This window comes from Ambystoma mexicanum, chromosome 4p (assembly GCF_040938575.1).
Source record: "Ambystoma mexicanum isolate Mex_15411 chromosome 4p, UKY_AmexF1_1, whole genome shotgun sequence".
Classification (NCBI taxonomy): Eukaryota; Metazoa; Chordata; class Amphibia; order Caudata; family Ambystomatidae; genus Ambystoma; species Ambystoma mexicanum.
In genome coordinates, this window is record NC_090927.1 from 792,480,869 (window position 1) to 792,500,647 (window position 19,779).

Sequence of the window (19,779 nt, forward strand, 5' to 3'; positions counted from 1 at the left end):
GGAGAGAAGGTATTTCTTTCCCTGGAGACTCACCCCTGGCTTATTTTTACATTCAGGCTTTGGGACCATGGAATGGATAGGGATTTTCATGTTTGGAACAATGGCACATTCAAATGAAAGGCAGGGTTTTAGGAAATGGAATCCATGAGAAAATATGTTTTGGAACACAGCACATTCAAATGAACAGCAGGGTTACAGAATCTTCATTTTGGGAACACTATCATACTCAAATGAACAACAGGGTTACCCAATTACATTAAAGACGAGAGTCATTTACTGTGCACTGGAATGATCTTTGATCATTTTGAATTTTAACAAAATATCCTATAGGGTAATATCTGTGATAAATGACCCTATGGGAGTTAATGAAATTATTCTTTTAGTTAAATATGCTAAGTGTATACACATTCCTCCCTGGCCCCTCCCTGGCCCCCATCCCACTAAAAGAATAGAACCCACTAATGAAAAGGAATGGATTAAAACAGACAGATTCCCCTCTCACTTCAGTTTAAAATGGATGTGGTCTTTTTCTATAGGGGGATAAGTTGAGCTATATTTGTAGTCAAATATGGGCACATCCTATGCAGTGTTGCCCCCCAACCCACTCTGCAGGAAAGAGATAAAGGCTGGCAGATTCTCCCCACACTTGTGTTGTCATTTGGATCAATGTACTTACATGGGGGACATTGGTTATTGGGCACTCAGGGAAACAGCAGGGCTCATCTTTGGTAAACACAGATCTGGTCAACGGCTTCTGTCAAGGATTGTCACCAGCACCCAGCCCTCATCTAGCTCCTCAAATGTCAGGCCCAGTCAGCTTTTAGGTTTCCCAGTCTCTGACTCCCATGCAAGGGTTCAGACCTCCAAATGTAGGCAGTGGTCTCCCTCCAAGATGTTTTTTAGGTAGCTTTTCTCCATCAAGGTAGTAACCAGATAGGCAGCTCTCCGCCTTTACCACAGATCATTTAAGTGTATATAGTACCTGCGACACACTCCAAATTATGAATATGGGGATGTGCCAAGTCATTTTCCCACAGATTGGATAGGACATTCATTTTCTCCCTCACCTCTCTAGTCTGGCCTCTGTCAAATGATAGGTCAAGGGTTTTAGGAGGTCCAGAGTATGGATAATGAGGGGAGGAGAGAAGTGCATCTTTTTAAAATGGCATTTAAAGTTGCATTTTTCTTTCTCAAAAAGTCACAACATGACAACTTTCTTCAATTTACAGAAAACCACCATACACGCTTTATTTTCAGATTCAGCGACTCCTGCCGGGCCTATTAAAATTAGTTTGGTCTCGGCACGACCTTCCTGGAGCATGCTATACTTTTTTGCCCCTTATTCAACAACCAACATAGTTACAAATATGACACTTCACAATCCAAACATTAATTTCACATTCTATTAGCTCTCCAACATTCACATTTCTATAATTTATGGGAAGGCCACAATAATACTTGTACCTATAACTCAAATTACACACATTGCATGATGTTGATATTTACATATAACGGCTAGGCTTTGTGAGATCTTTAATATGAGTCCTGGATGAACCCACTGGGACGCAGAATACTTTTTTCTTCCAGGAAATTGAGTCCTGTGTGATTCCATAGCAATACATTAATATAGAAGTCTTCAGTTGCACATTTCAGAAAACCCTGGGGCAGTTTCGTTTTCTCCAAAGTCACATGACCTGGACATCTGCTTATCCATGTTGACTGTTTATGTAACCATTTTTGAAAATACATTACCATTCTCTGTTTGAAGATGTGAGGCAGTTTATTGTAGCCATGATAGTCCTGAAAGGTCAGGCTTGTCTTTCCTTATCTGACCATTCCACAATTTTGATCTGAAAACAGTGTATTTTTCACATTTTGCTGAAACAGACCTGAATTCCTGGTAGTCATCAGCCAAAATGTCTCTGGGGTCAGAGATCCAGATACACATCCCAGCAGGTCAATGGGGAAGCTGCAAAACAAAGCTACATGTATAATTCTGAAATTGTATTTACAATTGAAAAGAGGTGTTTTACATGTAACAGTCTACATCTAATCTGGGCTTTCTGTCCATGTGTAATGTATTTCTTTAGTCTAACAGTTGAAAAGACATGAGTATCCCTTCTGTATTGTCCACACATAAGCCATTTTTTACCTTGGGAAACCAATGTCCACTTTAAAACTCCAAGTGGGCCTTTCCATTTAAATGTCAGTTTATATTTCGGAAAGTAAGTGTTTCTGTTCGTGTCAAATGGAATGTGTCACTTGGCTTCACTTGTACATATAAGTCACAACTTCACTTTAGATTTCTAGATCACAGTCTTGTATTGCATTAGAAGTCAAAGTAACATGCAGCTGTTTGTCTTCCTCAGTTAAAATGTGCCTTTTCCCAGTTTACATGAAGTCAGCATCTGCAGCACCACATGTCTTTTTGGAATCCATTGGATACATTTAGCAATATTACAGTTCTAAGGCAGACTTCCCTTCACGTGAGTGCCTTTCCATTTTGGCAAAAGTTCAGTGAGGCCCCTTTTCTACATTTACTAGGTCTCATGTTGGAAAATAAGTGTTTCTGGCTGGCCTGCATGTTTCAATGGGTCTCATCTATCAGCCAGCTTTAATCTCGCAGTAGTGGCCTTGCATGGCCTCTCAGTTCATATCATTTTGAGGCTGAAGTTACAACCCACCGAACAAGTAAATGTGAGGGCAAGTAAATGTTTTGGACACAAACAAACATTTACTTCTGACTTCCTGACATAGACTACCATTAGTTTCAGTTAGGAGGGAAATCCCACCTTAGCATAGGGTAAGTTAGGCCTTTCCCTAACCTTCTGTCATGACAACTGTGAGGGGGCACAAGTTGTGCCACAAGCAGGCTCCCACCAGAACCTTGAGGGCCTTAAAACCACTACAAAAGGGCTCCTGGAGCCAGTCTTGGCGCCTTTGGCACCAGGCTCATATGTAGGAAGGAAGGGCTGTTCAAACTAGGTCCCATTTATGTACATGGGCCTTTATATCCAACATGGAAGCACCCACACAGTCTAGTTCTAAGAACCAAGCCATGCGGTCTAGTGTTTTGGGTGTGGCATGCCTGGAACTACTTTCCCTGGTACTACTTTACCTGGGCTATATAAACCACACTCTGACTGCAGAACATGCTTCGTGTTATTCTGCATCCAGCAGCGTGACGCTCACCGTGTCCAGCTCCTGGTCTTCAGCATCTTCCCGTAATCCTGCAAGAACAAGAACAATTTTATTCTGTCTTACCTGAGGAAACACCATCCAGCACTCAGCATCTCAACTGGGCTGCAATCTGTGGAAACCGAGAGAAGAAGAAACATCACTCACCTGTGAGTACTAACTTAAGGATTTCCGGCGAACTGCTACCACAGCTGCTGTTCGAACATTGTGACCTGCAATAATGAAAAAGGGAAAAAGAATATTAGAACGCGTGCTTCCAAAACATCGAATTCCAAATGTCTTACCTGATTTCCATTGCGTACGCCACGCTTCCATCCGGTGCACCACAGCAACATCTGCAAAGGAAAAGAGACATATTCAGGTTTGCTTTCAATATTAAACAACAACACAGCGATGTACTACCTTAACGGATTCCGGGGTCCTGTTTTTCATCGCGCTCTCATCCACTCGCAGCACCACAGTGGCATGTGAGGAGGAGAAAAAGAAAACACAGGTTAGCTGCAAAAGACAATAAAGGCGCTGCTCTTTGCGCTTTCTCTTACCTAGAAACGTGCCTCTCTGAAAAGAAGGAGATAAAGACATTAATGAATTCCCACCATAAACAGAACAAAGACTTACAATTAAGAAATCTACCTGCCTACCACGAGATTCAGGGTCACAGCAGGCCTGTGCCCAAGGAAGGCGTACTGCACCAGTGAAGCAACTCGGGCAGCTCGCCAACAAACATCAAGCGCCCCTGCACAAGAAACACAGGACGGATAGCTCACCCTACAAATAACTAAGATTCATTATTCAGCAATGGGCAACTATGCATCCAGGGTTCCAGATCTCAGAGCCTTCCAGACGCCCCCGGGGATATCAGTTGAGCTTAACAGAACACAAAGCCTTTAAACCTTATCCACCTGGGCATCATGGAGACATCTGAAACTGATCAGTTAGCCCAGCTTTTGGGACAATTACGCGCCAAGGTACACACAGTCCGGCAGGAAACCAATGCTTTAAAACAAGAGTTAAAAGTCACAAAAGACTGTACTGAAGAACTAAGCAAACAGCTAATACAAACACAGGCAGGGCAGGTTCCAATGCCCGGATTTGCCCCATCCGGCGCTACACCATCATCAGTCAATACAGAACAGATAACGTTGCCGGGAGCAGTACCCCTGGCACCACATAACGGTTTAATGGAGACCCCAGAAGGTACACAACATTCATGAACCAGTGCCGCCTTCATTTTCTTTGTAGCCCTGGGGCTTTCCCAAACGACCAGGTGAGGGTGGCCTTCGTGTTATCATATCTGAGTGGAAGTGCCGCAGACTGGTCGGTACCTTTAGTGAGCCGGGATGACCCCTTACTGCAGAACTTCAGGGGTTTTCAACAGGAGATGGAAAAGTTATTTGCTCGACACTTGCATGGACAAGCTCTTGATAACGAACTCCTGCCCCTCTGCCAAGGGAATCAAGATTTGCTGACTTATATTGCCACTTTTAATAGACTGGTTGTAGAAGCGGGGTGGCCAGAAGATAAAAGAACCATGTTGTTTCATCTGGGCCTACGAGGAGACCTGAAGGATGTCCTTGCTCAAGTGGTAGACCCACCTAAAGACTGTGCAGAGTTTATCAACCTGGTAGTTCAGTAGGACCACAGATTACAGGATCGAAGAACAGACCGAAGTAGACTCGAAAATCGTGCCATGTACGTACGTTCAAAGGATAATGTTCAACGTCCATCAGAAAATACCACAGAACCCATGCAGATTGGAGGAGTACGACGCCCTTTAACCAAGGTTGAAAGAGACTAGAGGAGACAGCTACAGTTATGCCTATACTGCGGTAAATCGGGTCACTACCTCAAAGAATGCCCAGTGAAACCTCCGAGAAAGGTGGTAGGTGCTACAGAGAAAGAAGATGATGGAAAGGAATCGGAAAACTACCAGGCCCGGCAAGCGTAGAGGTCCGCTTTTCGAGCAAGAAGGATGAGTCACACACCTCACATTTTGCCCTATCAGTAACCTTGATCAATCACCAACGACTGTCACGGATGCATGCCATAGAGGCATATATAGACAGCTGAGCAGTTGGTAATTACATAGATCGAGATCTGGCAACAGAAATGGGACTTCCCTTATGCACAAAACCAACAACTGAAAAGGTAACTACTGTTGATGGTACAGAAATTGGTTCGGGACTAGTAACCCAATGCACAACAGAATTAACCCTTCTGTGTCAGGATGGTCATCAAGAAGCAATCACGTTTGACCTCATCAAAGCCCCTCAGTTCCAGTTGATCTTAGGTATTCCATGGTTAGTAACTCACAATCCCCACACAGACAGCCGTGCAAAGAGACTGACCTTTTCTGACGAATGCGCCCATGCTTGCTACCTGAAATCTATACCACAGCCAAACCTGAAACCTGTTCAAGGAATAGCATTGGGGATCGCAGAACCAATGGACACCTTACCAAAAGAATATCAGGATTATCAAGATGTTTTTCAGAAGGAACAGGCTAACACATTACCGCCACATAGGCCCTATGACTGTCAGATCGACCTGATACCTGGCGCACAGGTTCCTTGTGGTCGAATATATGCTCTTATGGAAACTGAAGTCCTATCTGGATCAATACCTGGCTAATGGGTTTATCCGCCCGTCAAAGTCACCGGCAGCCTCTCCCTTATTCTTTGTACCCAAGAAGGAAGGAGATTTGAGGACTTGCATCGATTACTGCGCACTTAATCAAATCACAGTAAAAAACTGCTATCCTTTGCCCCTTATCCTGGAACTGTTGGACCAAGTCAAGGATGCCCGATATACACCAAACTAGCATACCACCTTGTACGTCTTAAGAAAGGGGATGAATGGAAAACCGAGTTTTGCATCAAGTATGGCCTGTACGAATATCAGGTAATGCCTTTCGGGCTGTGCAACGCTCCTGCAGCATTCCAATACTTCATGAATGATGTATTACGGGAATTAATCAATGTCTGTGCCCTGGTCTATATTAACGACATCCTGGTGTATTCCGCCTCTGAAAGAGAGCATGTGGAACATGTTCGCTCAGTCCTTGCAAAACTTTGCCAGCACAAACTGTATGCTAAACTCGAGAAATGCTCCTTCCATGTCACAGAAGTTGAGTTCCTCGGTTTTGTTCTTTCACCAAAGGGAGTCAAGATGGATTTACAAAAAGTAGATGCCATCCTTAATTGGCCGTCACCTTCTTCACTTAAAGGAACCCAAAGCATGCTCGACTTTGCAAATTTTTATTGCTGATTTATTCCAGATTTCTCACGGATAGTCCACTCAATCATATTGTTACTGAGAAAAAACAACAAAAAATTCCAATGGACTAAAGAGGCGGAACAGGCTTTTCAAGAACTCAAGAAAAGATTCAACTCTGCGCCAATTTTACAACATCCTCGCCCTGATCTCCCCTATGTAGTGGAAACTGATGCTTCCAGCGTAGCTATGGGAGCAGTTCTCTCTCAAAGAGATCCAGAGATAGGCCAATTACACCCCTTGGCCTTTTGGTCATGTAAATTGTTACCACCAGAACTCAACTATGCAATTACTGACAAAGAATTGTTGACAATAAAATCAGCCTTCAAAGCCTGGCGGCAGTATCTATTAGGTGCCATACATACCATCACAGTAATCACAGATCACCAAAACCTTCAATATCTAAAGTCAGCAAAAGCCCAATCGTCATGACAGTTGCAGTAAGCTCTATTCTTCGCTGAATACGATTACGTAATAACATACAGACCGGGAGTTCGGAATGGGAAGGCCCATGCCTTGTCTCATATGGGTGTTGAAGAGAAAATGAACAGTACCCTGGACCCTGTTGCCATCATCCCAAGTGATAAACTACTGGGACTCATCACCACATTGACTCTGAGTGAACATCAAGATAATATTTGAACCTTAATGAACCCCGATATCTTGCAGAAATGGAATTCCCAAAATGAACATCACCCGGTTCTGGATGGATTACCCTACTTCAGGGAATGGCTATATCTACCAAGTAAAAATCTGCAAGAATTGGTCATGTCTGGATATCACAATTCCCTGATCGAAGGCCATCCCGGAATTGCTAAGACTATTAATTATTGGGGCCAACCTGACGCAAGGACATTGCCGATTCGTTCTATCCTGTGGGATATGTGCACAGAATAAATCACAAAAACAGAAACCACCTGGCCTCCTACAACCACTGGATATTCCACCGGCACCCTGGCATACTCTTTCTCTTGATTTTATTACAGACTTACCTCCCTGTCAAGGTTTTAATACCATTCTGGTGGTTGTAGACCTGTTCTCTAAAATGGCACATTTCATTCCATTCATAGGACTTCCTAACGCTACCGGTCTGGCAAAAGAATTTCTTGAACAGATTATAAAACTGCATGGTTTCCCCTCAGTCCTAATCTAAAATCGTGAAGCCAATTTGCATCAACCTTCTGGAGGAAATCTTGTACCATTGCACAAATCGATGTTCGATTATCCACTAGCTATCACCCTCAAACAGACGGACAAACAGAAAGAACAAACCAGATATTAGAACAGTATTGGAGACGAAGTCTGGTTGGCATCAACACATGTGCACATAAAAGGTACCCGGACCTTTCGTCCAAGATATCTAGGACCCTATACAATCGAATCACTGATAAATCCAGTGGCCGTCAAGTTAGCCTTACCACCAAGCATGCAAATTCATCCGGTGTTCCATGTGTCACTTGTGAAATCTGTACAACCAGGAACCCAAGTCTTAATACCATCAAAACCTATGCTAGTTGATGGAGAGTTTGAATTTGAAGTTAAAAACATCCTGGATTCGAAATGTACCAGATCTAAGCTACACTATTTAGTGGACTGGAAAGGGTATGGGCCTCAAGACAGAACTTGGGAACCAAGTGAACATATTCACGCACCACGTCTGATTAAGAGGTTTCACCTGGATAACCCCACCAAACCCGGACCGGACAGGAAGGATACCATGAGAGGGGTCTTCGGGGGTGGGAGGGAGTGCTGTCATGAACAACTGTGAGGGGGCACAAGTTGTGCCACAAGCAGGCTCCCACCAGAACCCTGAGGGCCTTAAAACCACTGCAAAAGGGCTCCTGGAGCCAGTCCTGGTGCCTTTGGCACCAGGCTCATATGTAGGAAGGAAGGGCTGTTTAGGTCCCATTTATGTACATGGGCCTTTAAATCCAACATAGTGTTTTGGGTGTGGCAGGCCTGGAACTACTTTCCCTGGTACTACTTTACCTGGGCTATATAAACCACACCCTGACTGCAGAACATGCTTCGTGTTATTCTGCAACCAGCAGCGTGACGCTCACTGTGTCCAGATCCTGGTTTTCAGCATCTTCCTGTAATCCTGCAAGAACAAGAACAATTTTATTCTGTTTTACCTGAGGAAACATCAACTAGCACTCAGCATCTCAACTGGGCTGCAATCTGTGGAAACCGAGAGAAGAAGAAACATCACTCACCTGTGAGTACTAGCTTAAGGACTTCCGGTGAACTGCTATCCGGTGAACTGCTATCACAGCTGCTGGTCGAACATTGCGACCTGCAATAACGAGAAAGGGAAAAACAATATTAGAACGCGCACTTCCAAAACATTGAATTCTATCAGTCTTACCTGATTTCCATAGCGCTACGCCACGCTTCCATCCGGAGCACCACAGCAACATCTGCAAAGGAAAAGAGACATATTCAGGTTCACTTTCAATATTAAACAACCCCACAGCGCTGTACTACCTTAACGAATTCCGGGGGCCTGTTTTACATCGCGCTCTCATCCACTCGCAGCACCACAGCGGCCTGTGAGGAGGAGAAGAAGAAGAAAACACAGGTTTGCTTCAAAAGACAATAAAGGTGCTGCGCTCTGTGCTTTCTCTTACCTAGAAACGTGCCTCTCCATCCGGCAGCCAGCATCAAGACGTTTGCACCAGACAAGAAGAAGATAAAGACATTAACGAATTTGCGCCATATACAGAACAAAGACTTACAATTAACAAACCTACCTGCCTACCAGCAGATTCAGGGTCACAGCAGGCCTGGGCCCAAGGAAGGCGTACTGCACCAGTGAAGCAACTCGGGCAGCTCGCCAACAAACGTCAAGCGCCCCTGCACAAGAAACGCAGGACGGATAGCTCACCCTACAAATCAGTAAGACTCATTATTCAGCACTGGGCAACTACACATCCAAGGTTCCAGATCTCAGAGCCTTCCAGATGCCCCTGGGGATATCAGATGAGCGTAACACCTTCTTGTAATTTTAAGAAAAATTTGTAGCCCAAACTTTACTCAGTTGTCTGTGTCTACTTTTTGATGCCTTCACAGCATGTAAAAGTATTTTTTCAATCTACAGAACATAGAGAATTCCATTATATGGCCCTACTACATCTATTCAACTCTTTGAGAAAAGAGGAAGATGTGTTAGCTGACCATGACACATTTGAAGCTGCATTCAAAGCAAATAAAACAGTACAACAAATGAGAATTTTAAACAATACAAAGAAATGTTAGATAATGAACACCAACAAGAAGAAGAAATAGAAAGACAACTTGACAAAGAAACTCCTGAAGGGAGTCAACCATCTCTTACAGGAAGCCAGGAACCACCAGGAGAACCACATTCAAAATGAAACAGAAATATAAATGAATGAAATAGAAAACTCCTCATGTATCAATGCAAATAAACTGAAGATGATTTATCAATGCTCAAGTCAGGGTTAAATGACATTCAACTCACCATTTACCTAGAAGTCAGTGAAGAAATTGAACATGAATTAAAACATGAAAGCAGAAGTTGCATTTGTACAAATTACAAACCTCTGCTCTTGTATGTATGTGGTGAAACTAGTTCTTGCAAAACATTCTTTATTAAAACAATCCGAAAAGTTTTTGAAGAGAAAACAAATAACCTTTCAGCTGTTGTAACAGCCCCCACAGGTCTAGCTGCTTACAACATACGAGGTGTAAATATACCCAGCTACTACTCCTCCTCCCAGTGGAACACCAAACCAATTAGAATATTACAAATTGTCAGCAGAAGCTGCAACTGAATTACACAGAATTCTGAGACAAATTAAAGTACTTGTACTAGATGAGGTAAGCATCGTTTCCAACCTAATGCTGGCTTGAATTCACCTGAGAAAGCAAGACATCTAAAAGACTGGATAGGAATAACTGTTCAGAGGAAAACATGTAATTGGGCCTCATTAGGAGTCTGGCGGTAGCCGTGCAGGAAAAACCGGTGGGCTGCCTCCGGACCGGTAATACCATTCCGCCTCCGTGATTGCCGGAATCACCGGGCCATTACAACCCCGGTGACCCAGTAATTCTGGAGGCAGAATTCTAAAAATCTCCATGGGGATGGGGACCATGGAAACACTGGTTCCATCTATGACAGAGCCGGGGTTTCCATGTCTGCCTGTGCGCGGGTGATGTTAATACCGCCAGGTCAGACCTGGCGGGAGCGACACCTCCCGCCTGCAGGACTTGGAATCAGCCGGTCCAGAAATAATGGTGGCAGCGGATTTATCGCCACCGTTGTTTCCGGACCGGCTGACTTGTATTGTCTTTGGAGATCAAGGCCAACCCATATTTGAAACATTAGGTTACAAAGAATGCCATACCACACTTGAAAAGATAGGCAATGTGAACCTATGGAGTCATTTTTACTAAAACTTGCACAAAACATGCTTCAGTCTGCAGATCAAATATATGCTCCCATTCTAAAGAGCATTAAAATTGGTGTACTTACAGAACACACAAAGTCATCCTTAAAAAGAAGACTGATAAATTACCTCTATGGACAAAACACATCTGCCCCGATGTAATGAAACAATTAACATAACACAATTAAATATGCACATGTTGAATGCCAACCCTTGCAATTTAATGAAACAATGATAAAAAAGAAATACAATCCATAGTCCACATCAGCTGCATAGACAAACTAGAAATGCATGGCATGACACTCCCCCTGCATTAACAAGCCACAAGACGCCTAAATTACCTAGAAAAATCTATCTGAAGCACAGCCGGATTGGAAAAAGTATTAACTCTCTGCCCAAGCTCTAGAGTGATACTAAGTCGTAAACTTGTTGTAGAACAAAGTTCGGTTAATGGAGCGATTGGAACAGTCGTGCTTACTCTGACTACTACTACTGTACCCACATTCGACAAGTCCCATTACATAACTATTAAACCGAAAGTAAGCATGATGTGGACTTATCATAGTCAGTGTGGCTGTGACCAGGGCCAGTGGCCAGTGGGCAAATTGTTAGGGGCATGGCCGTAAGCTTACTCAGACTACTACTATACCCACATTTCAAAAGTCCCATTACATAATTATGAAAACCAAACTATGCATGCCTGTGGTGATCAAACAACCCCACAATTTTGAATGGGTGTCTGTGGACAACAAAGCTATCTGCGCTTCCAGCGATGGCCATGAACTGGAAAGGAAACCGCGAACACAGCTTAAAACAGACAACAATTTTTACACCCAATTGCACATATATTGTACCCCTTTCTTCTCTCTCCCACCTTCCCCAGGCACTCTTTCATCCTCAACACAATCACAAATGTGTTTCCCAAACTTTTTATGTACTTTGGGGAGAGATGACTTAGTACGTGATTACAAGATGCCATCCATTTCAAAGGTTTTGACGCACCTCACTTTCTCAATTGACCAATCAGCGTCTTTACGCAAACATTACACGGTTTCCTGATTGGTCCAGAGGTGTCTGCGCACACCAAATCAATAATATTTTTCCTACATTGTGCAAGCCACACTCACGCCCTGCGTGGAGACTCGCGCAAGGCCCTCGATGGCTTGCACAGACGTGCTGAGCCAGCGCGAACTCCATGCAAGTCCAGGTGTACCGCACATTTGATTCCATGAATCAACGAAGGCGGATTTGCACGCAATTGTGCGCGCAAGTACTCTATTTTCCATGGAAATAATCCCATGAATCGGGGCATATGAGCCAACCCTCATGGAAATATTTGCGTGTAAAATGGGGATTTGCGTGCCATTCTCCCCGCAAATCCCCATTCCTCAAACAGGGATTTGCAGGCAGAATGACATGCAAATCCCCATTTTACACGCAAATAATTACATGAATCAGGGCTCTACCCGACAGATGCTGTGCATTACTGATGAACATTGGGCTACTGTGCCTAGCACACCAATGTTACACAGCTGTTCCCAATACGAAGTCAAACACAAATCCACAATCCCGACTCCAGTCTGTACAAAAACAAAGCGCTGTGAGAAAACAAATATTTCACACACTCTACAATAGTGCAAGGCCACACCAATGACATATGTGCATCATGAAAATTAAGATCACCTGCTCTACCTACCTTCAAAGGAAGCAGGAGTGCCTGCATGTGGGCCATTGGCACTCATCAGCACCACCATTGCCCAGAACAACAATTCGTCAACCATTAGCATTACTGCACCATGTTGTTGTTTTGTGGTGGATGTTAGGCAGAATCCTGTGCAGTTCCCTTAGGGAGCACTACAGAAGATTAGGACTACAGGTGAGAGCAATAAATCCCCTTTGGTATCAGTCTGTACCACAAAGATTTAGTTTGTAGCTGTGGCTAAGCAGTCAGACTTATCTCAAGAGGGAGATGAACAGTATTCAGGGTTTACACAATAGGCCTTCAGTACTATGGCACAAGGAAACACTGACCAAAGCTTTGTATTAAAAAGGAATATATATTTATTTTACACACTTCTAGTTAAATACATTTATCACAAGTATTAAGCAAGTTAAATTCAGTCAAAGAAAGTATACACAACTCCCTATTTAAATTGTAGACAACTTTGCGCAAGAGTGAAAACTGAGCAAAACGGCAAAGTGAAAACCAAACACAAATGGCACTCTAGCAATTTCTCACAAGGGAGGGAAAACACGTTAGATAGAAATATCTTCTTACACACCCTAACAACATTTCCCATAAATTTGTGAACACGTTTAGGCAAGGCAGTACTTTAGCATAAAGAATACTGAAATGAAAACCGAGCAAAATGGCACTTCACAGGTTATAAAAGTGGGAAGGAAAAGGTGGTTATGAAAAGTAGGTGCACCAACACAGTTCTAGTTGAGAAGCAATCTAGAGAAGGCAGTTCTAACAAATTTAGCCTGAGTCAATAGGCCTGTGCCAGAGTCACTGGTACAGGGCAAGGGCCCAGGAGCAAAATGTTCTTGTAGCTGCAGTCAAGTCTTTGGTTAACGATTTGTAAATGTGGATGCAGAAGGTGAAAGACAATGTTAAAAGAGAGGGGTGGCCAACCCAACATGTAGGTAAAGGATTTAAAACACCTTTAGCACTACCACGCAGAAAGGGCGGCCTGGCGGAAAAATGTACCTTATAAATGAAGAAGTGGATCCTGCGGTGGTGGTTGTTCCTGGTAGTTCCTGCAGTTCGGGGGATCCAGCAGAGGAAGAAAGGCTCTCGTTGTGGAGGAAGGTACGAGTTACTGCACTACCCAGGGATGAAACCAGCCGCGGTGCTGCCCGATGAATAAAAGGAACGCTCCTTTAAATCGCGGTCCGGGTGGACTGGTGCCTGACTATCCGGTATCCGAGTTCAGGGTACTGGCGATTCCACCAAGACAGGTCCGGGAAGGCGATTGGCAAACTGGTTGACCCCACAAGCTCAAGGGAAGAAGGCTCTTGCAGAGGAAGATCTTCTCTCGTCGTGTGGAGAAAAGTGGTGAGACGCGGCAGCAGGGCTTCACCGGTGGTTAAGTCATTGCAGATTTCTTTGGCTTCTCTCCTCTTCGGCTTCTTAGTTCCAGTGGCGACGTCTTGCTCTTCCAGTCCTCAGGACCCTGCTTTTATGCAAAATGATCCCCATTCATACAGCCTAGCTGTCACTCACACAGTGGAGTGGTCCCCGTGGCGGGAGACACTCCAGCCTATCAGGATAGAGTGCGACATGGGTTGCTGAGGCAACCCTGTCCAGGGGTCCTACTCCCCCTCCCACACAATGGACCCACCCTAGACTCAGTGGCGCCGAAAGGAGGACTTCTCGGCAGAAGCCCGCCGAAAGGACAAACAAAGGATCCCCGACCTGGGTTAGGAGTTTATAGAAAGACACGAGAAAAAAGTTATATCAAAGTTCTGGCAAATAAAACCTACCAGATTTAATTTAATATTATAATACACCGGCGGTTTGTTAGAGGCTGTCAGGAAATGTGGTAGCCTCGAACAATGGGAAAATCCGATAGGGAAATATTTGCGGTCGCATATTTACGGTAGTAACCACGGCCAACAGCCAGAAACTTTTGAGAGAGGGACTGTACGGTACCCTCTCGAAAATGAATATAAGGGAAAAACTATTAACCCTTCACAGTACCTCCATAGTAAAATGGGTTGTACCGGTTTAGTTCATAAAAATTGACTAGTAAAGTCAATGGGGACTTTCCATTCCCTGGGAGACAGTAGTCAGCCCCAGGGTATGGAGTCTATGTTGGGGGTCGCTACGACACACCTGTGTCACTGCACGGAGGGTGTTGTGTAACACATGTGAATAAAGATGGTTCCTATGGGGGTAAGAATAATCCCATAGACATGAAACACAAAAATAGCCTAGAACACACATAGAAAAAATGCCTAAGAGTGGGAAAAAGAGTCTCACTCTTAGCAGGAGAAGAAAACAAACCCTTCAAATCCAGCAAAGCTGCTGGGGGACTCTATAGGTAAGGGAAATTAGCCATAGAATGGGAATTCTCCCTAACAGTGGAGTTAATGCATTAGCATTAACCCCTGCGTTCCCTATTCTGTGCAATCAAAATGATCTGTGATGTTCCCAAATATGTCTATACTACCTGTGAGTGCCGCCCTTGCAACTGCGTGCGTGCGTAAATACGAGGACATTTTCTGGATCTAAAGTTTTATAATAATCTTTTCTTTTACGGTAGTATTTATGGTTTGTATATAGTTCTTATGTGTGTGCCCACAAGGTAGTGAAAAAACGTGTGTGTGCTTAGACGTGTGTGTGGGTATGTGCGTGTTTTTGTCTTCAATAGATATGCGACCCACCTCTAAATATATGCCTGGGTGAACATTACATGACTCGTGTAGGTCTTCTTTCCTCTCACTGGCTTACTTCTCCTGGTGACTAGGCATTCATATCAGTATAATTGTATGTCACCCAGGGGTGCATGCCCAGTATGAACATAGGAGAAATGGGGTGTACAGAAGAATATTTTGAAATGTTTCTAAAGGGAGGAGTCAAAAATGTTGAAAGATGCGACAGGAACATCTGAACATTCTGGGGGGCCGCTTCTGGTGTAAATCCTGGTCCGAGGACGGCTGTAGCAATAAACATTCCCGGAGTCTGAAGAGAGTTCCCGAGCCCCATATTTCATACGGAAAGAGATAGCGGAATCTGGCCTGGGAGTCATGGGACCTCGGCGTGATTTACATCTCCCGGGGAGGATCTACAGAGGCTCTGACCTAGCGCTGCACATAAAGCTGGCAGGCCAGGGCGGTCTCTGCTGAGTGGGCATCAATCAGGGCGACTGTAGCGAAGGGCAAATGGGCAAAGATGTATCCAAACCGCGAGCTTTGCCCTGTCCAGCAGAGACAAAAGCCCGTTATCTCCCTATGAAGTCACTTTACAAGATAACAGCGATTTACACTCTCAAAAGTACTGCATGTTCCCAGTTCAAAGGGACGAACGTTAGTGCCAACTAAATAAATAAATAAATACATGCCATCATTGGGACGTGCGTCGGCCATTTTTTGCATTTCAAATTTGTATTAGGTTGTTGGACAAATAAGGTTTCAATTCCTCGATCAATATTTATTTAAACATTGCCAACGTTAAAGGTTGCTTTCATCCCAATCAGTTTTTCAGATACATGTTGGAAGGTTGAAATGAATATTGAATAAGTGACTGGCGTTGCATGTCTGTATGTGAAGGGTATATGGAGAGGACTCAGGCTACCCCTTCCTTTTGGCACTTCCAGGTGTTGTACACAACATAATTATATATTATTGTATAATATGACAAACCAATGTGGGCAGCAGGAAAAGTGTTTGGTCCAACCTGGTAACACATGTATAATATGGCAAACAGCCTTTAGGAGGTTTTTACAAAAACTTAGATATGAGAAAAATAAAGATTCAATTTGTATAAATGTAACATTGGTGATCTTTTGAATGCATGTACATATCAAATCACAAGATCTGTCAATTGTGTTGTGTACAATACCTGGAAGCGCCAAAAAGGTGGGGTAGCCTGAGTCCTCTCCATATTCCCTAGTTCATTACCCTCATGACACAGGCCCCCATATAACAAAAAAAGGGTCCCAAAACACCCCTCACACAAACAAAGGGTATGTGAAGGGTGACAGATCCAGTTGGTAAGCGCCATGTTTTCCTGGAGAATGGAGAAAAGACAGGCATCCACTCAGGTGGACGTTGAAACTAACAAGGGCGGGAGGAAAATGCGCTTAGTGCAGAATTCCATTGATTCCAATCTAAAGCAAAGCACATGGGGTGTCTATACTCACCAGTAACTGTTTGCAAAAGTGTCAAAAGTAGCAATAGATCAAATGCCATGAGTTGCTGCACATCAAGAAACCGAATAAAAACACGCATTAGGAAAGCCCATAGGTCTACTATTTTTTTGTAAGTGAGATGAGGAGGCGAATGGAGGAATACGAGTGCATGGGTGGATGAATCAGTGGGTTAATCTGGTTGTATGGGCCAATGAATGAGTTGGTGAATATGATTGTATGGGTGGATGAATACGAGTTATGTTAAGCTATTGGAATTTGTAGCACACACTGCTGCCATCTGCATGGTCTTCAAGCTCTCTGATATACCTGAAAGGGAACGTGTAGGGGGGGGGGTTGACTAGGGGAGAAGGGAAAAGGCTTCATGCTTGTCTGTTGGTACATGTGAAACAGGAGCACCTGACATCTGTGCTGGTGTGCTTTGTAGGTGGGTTTTGGTGTGTGCACCAGAGACGTTTTGCCTCCAGATTGGAGACCTTCATTGCTTGTCTTGTCAGGGTTTTTAGGTTAGTTTCTTTAGTTTGCAAATGTGTTTACAGGGTGTTTATATCAGTTGATGAGTTTGGAAGTTGATTTGAGGGATATTTTTCTTTCTTTATTTAGTGCTTGTGACAAACTCATTGGGTTTCACTAGGAGTTTGACGGTCCGGAAACAAGGGTGCCGGTAAACTCATCCTCACCTTTGTTACTGGAACAGCAAACTCCGAGTCTGCCTGCGGTGGGCAGACCTGTCACAGAAGTACCGGCACCATTAGCAACGGTGCCGGTGCTTCCGTGTCCCCACTCCCATAGAATCCAATGGGACTCTATGGGAATGGGGACGTACAATTTACCGGCGCCTGACTTCCCGGGCCACCAGACTAATAATCAGCCGGTGGCACCTACAGGGTTACCGTCGTACCTGTAGTGAGGCCCATTGTGTATTTTGCACATATCTATTAAAACTATTTAAAAAAGAAAAGAACATTACATATGCATAGTACGTTATAAAACACATCCTTCATATAACCCAATAAAATCTATCAATCAATTACAAAATCTAATACATACAATCAATTCATAATTTCAGGGGGGTGGGCCTGTCCTCCCCTTGTTCTTGAGGTGGGGTGAGGACACAACCTTGTTTTAGTCCCAGGTTTGTATCAATCTGTTGTGTCAGAGTCCCCTCTTGGGATGTTCTCACCACCACATTAGTACCTGTGTACAGTTCTTTGATGAAATATTTTAGGGACAGATCAATCCCCTAGGCCTCTAATTTCACCCACTGTCGATCTCTAATAACACAATCAAGTAGTGCATCATGCTACCTCCACGGCAAAAACCTGTTTGACTCATGTTTAGAATGCTGTTGTTCTCACTCCATTTATTAAGATCTCTTAGTAATAGTATGGCAAAGATGTTGCTGCTGCATCCAACATTGCCAGCAGCCTGTAGTTCCTTGGGTCATCTCTAGATCCCTTCTTATGCGCCGGTATAAGAATCTACAGCTCTCAAGTATCATACCGCTTTTCACAATAGTTTTAAAAGCGCTACAAAAAAAGCGATACAAGAAAACCGTGCCCACAACATAGGCTCCTTTTCACTTACGATGTTAGGTAAGTTGTCAGGGCCGGGAGCTCTAGAATACTTGTGTAGAGGAGCAGCTGCATGCCTCTGCAGGAAACCCCACCTCCTACCTCCCATATGTTGGAAGCCAGACATTGTGGCGTGTTTGACACCAGCAGTTGTGCCAATACCGTAACGTATGTTCAAAAGAAGATACCCATTGAGATAACCCTATCGAATGTATACCAGAAGGGACGACAATTTGAGGGAAGAACTCCCTGAAGGAATATGAGAAAAGAGCAAAGAAGGAAGCCTGTGACATCATAAGAGAGCATGAACAGCATCTCAGGGTACTGGCTGACGAGGATGTATGAATCCTGCAGAAACTAATGACAGAGTGAAGAATCAAGTGAACTTTTAAATATGAAAAAGAAGAATACACATGCTACAGAGAATCAACCATTCAATAATTGTACAGATGCTGAAACGCAAGTAGACTAAGTCATCACAGAAGTTGGCTATATGTAGTGAATAGCATGCAGGCAAAGCCGCCATTATATAGAAGCTGGACATCAGTATCACACATTTAGTAAGCCAGGACCCATGAACAGGGAAGAGAAAAATGATGTTGCAGCAAGAATAAGTTGAACTGTGGAGCTGCATGGTGGGGTTGTCCGGCCAGAAGTTAAGATTGAAGCAGTCAAGGTCAGCTATCTATTATGGAAAGGAGCAAACGTACAAAGGATGAATCATCCCTTGTTAAGGTGCAAAGAAAGAACGCCAATAGTGCCAAGTTTAATTCATTTAAGATATTTAAAAGCTGCAAAATGGACCAAATCATGGTCTCCTGTCATGTGAGCCAAGGATGAAAATAGAGTTTGAAAACAGAGTCCTAGTATAGCGATACTGAGTGCAAGGCCAAGTTCAAAGATAATCTTCATGGCGGAAGGCATGGGCGATGAGTGATGTTAGGCTAATTTGGGTGGGGAGGATGAGTCTGGCCCACCTCCTTGCACCTGGGTCTGGGTTTACATGCTGCTAAGTGAATGTTCCAGACATGGCACAAGCGTGCCAACTAATTATAGTGGTTCATATAACCATCAACCTTATAGTTTGGCAAACCAATAAGAAACTGTGCACTTAATATTTTTGAAGATGACATATTTTAGAGGTAGGCATATGTGGTCCACATGACAGTGAGCAGCCAATTACAATCTCGCTTCCTACAGATAGTATACTTAGATATTGCCCTTAAGCCTATCCCGATCCCCAGTAGGTTTTTCATTATCTGCAACGTAGTATGACGTCACCTCTGATGTATTTTTAGTATAAGGTCTAGGTTGTGTGAAAAGATCGCTGAGAGTAATTGAGCATATGTCCGTTGATGTTCGCTGTAACTACCTGTTTTAGATAATTGTTAATAACACAGTACTTTGCCATCTTCCTGAGTTGGTTTGGTTATTTGGACTCAGGGTTAT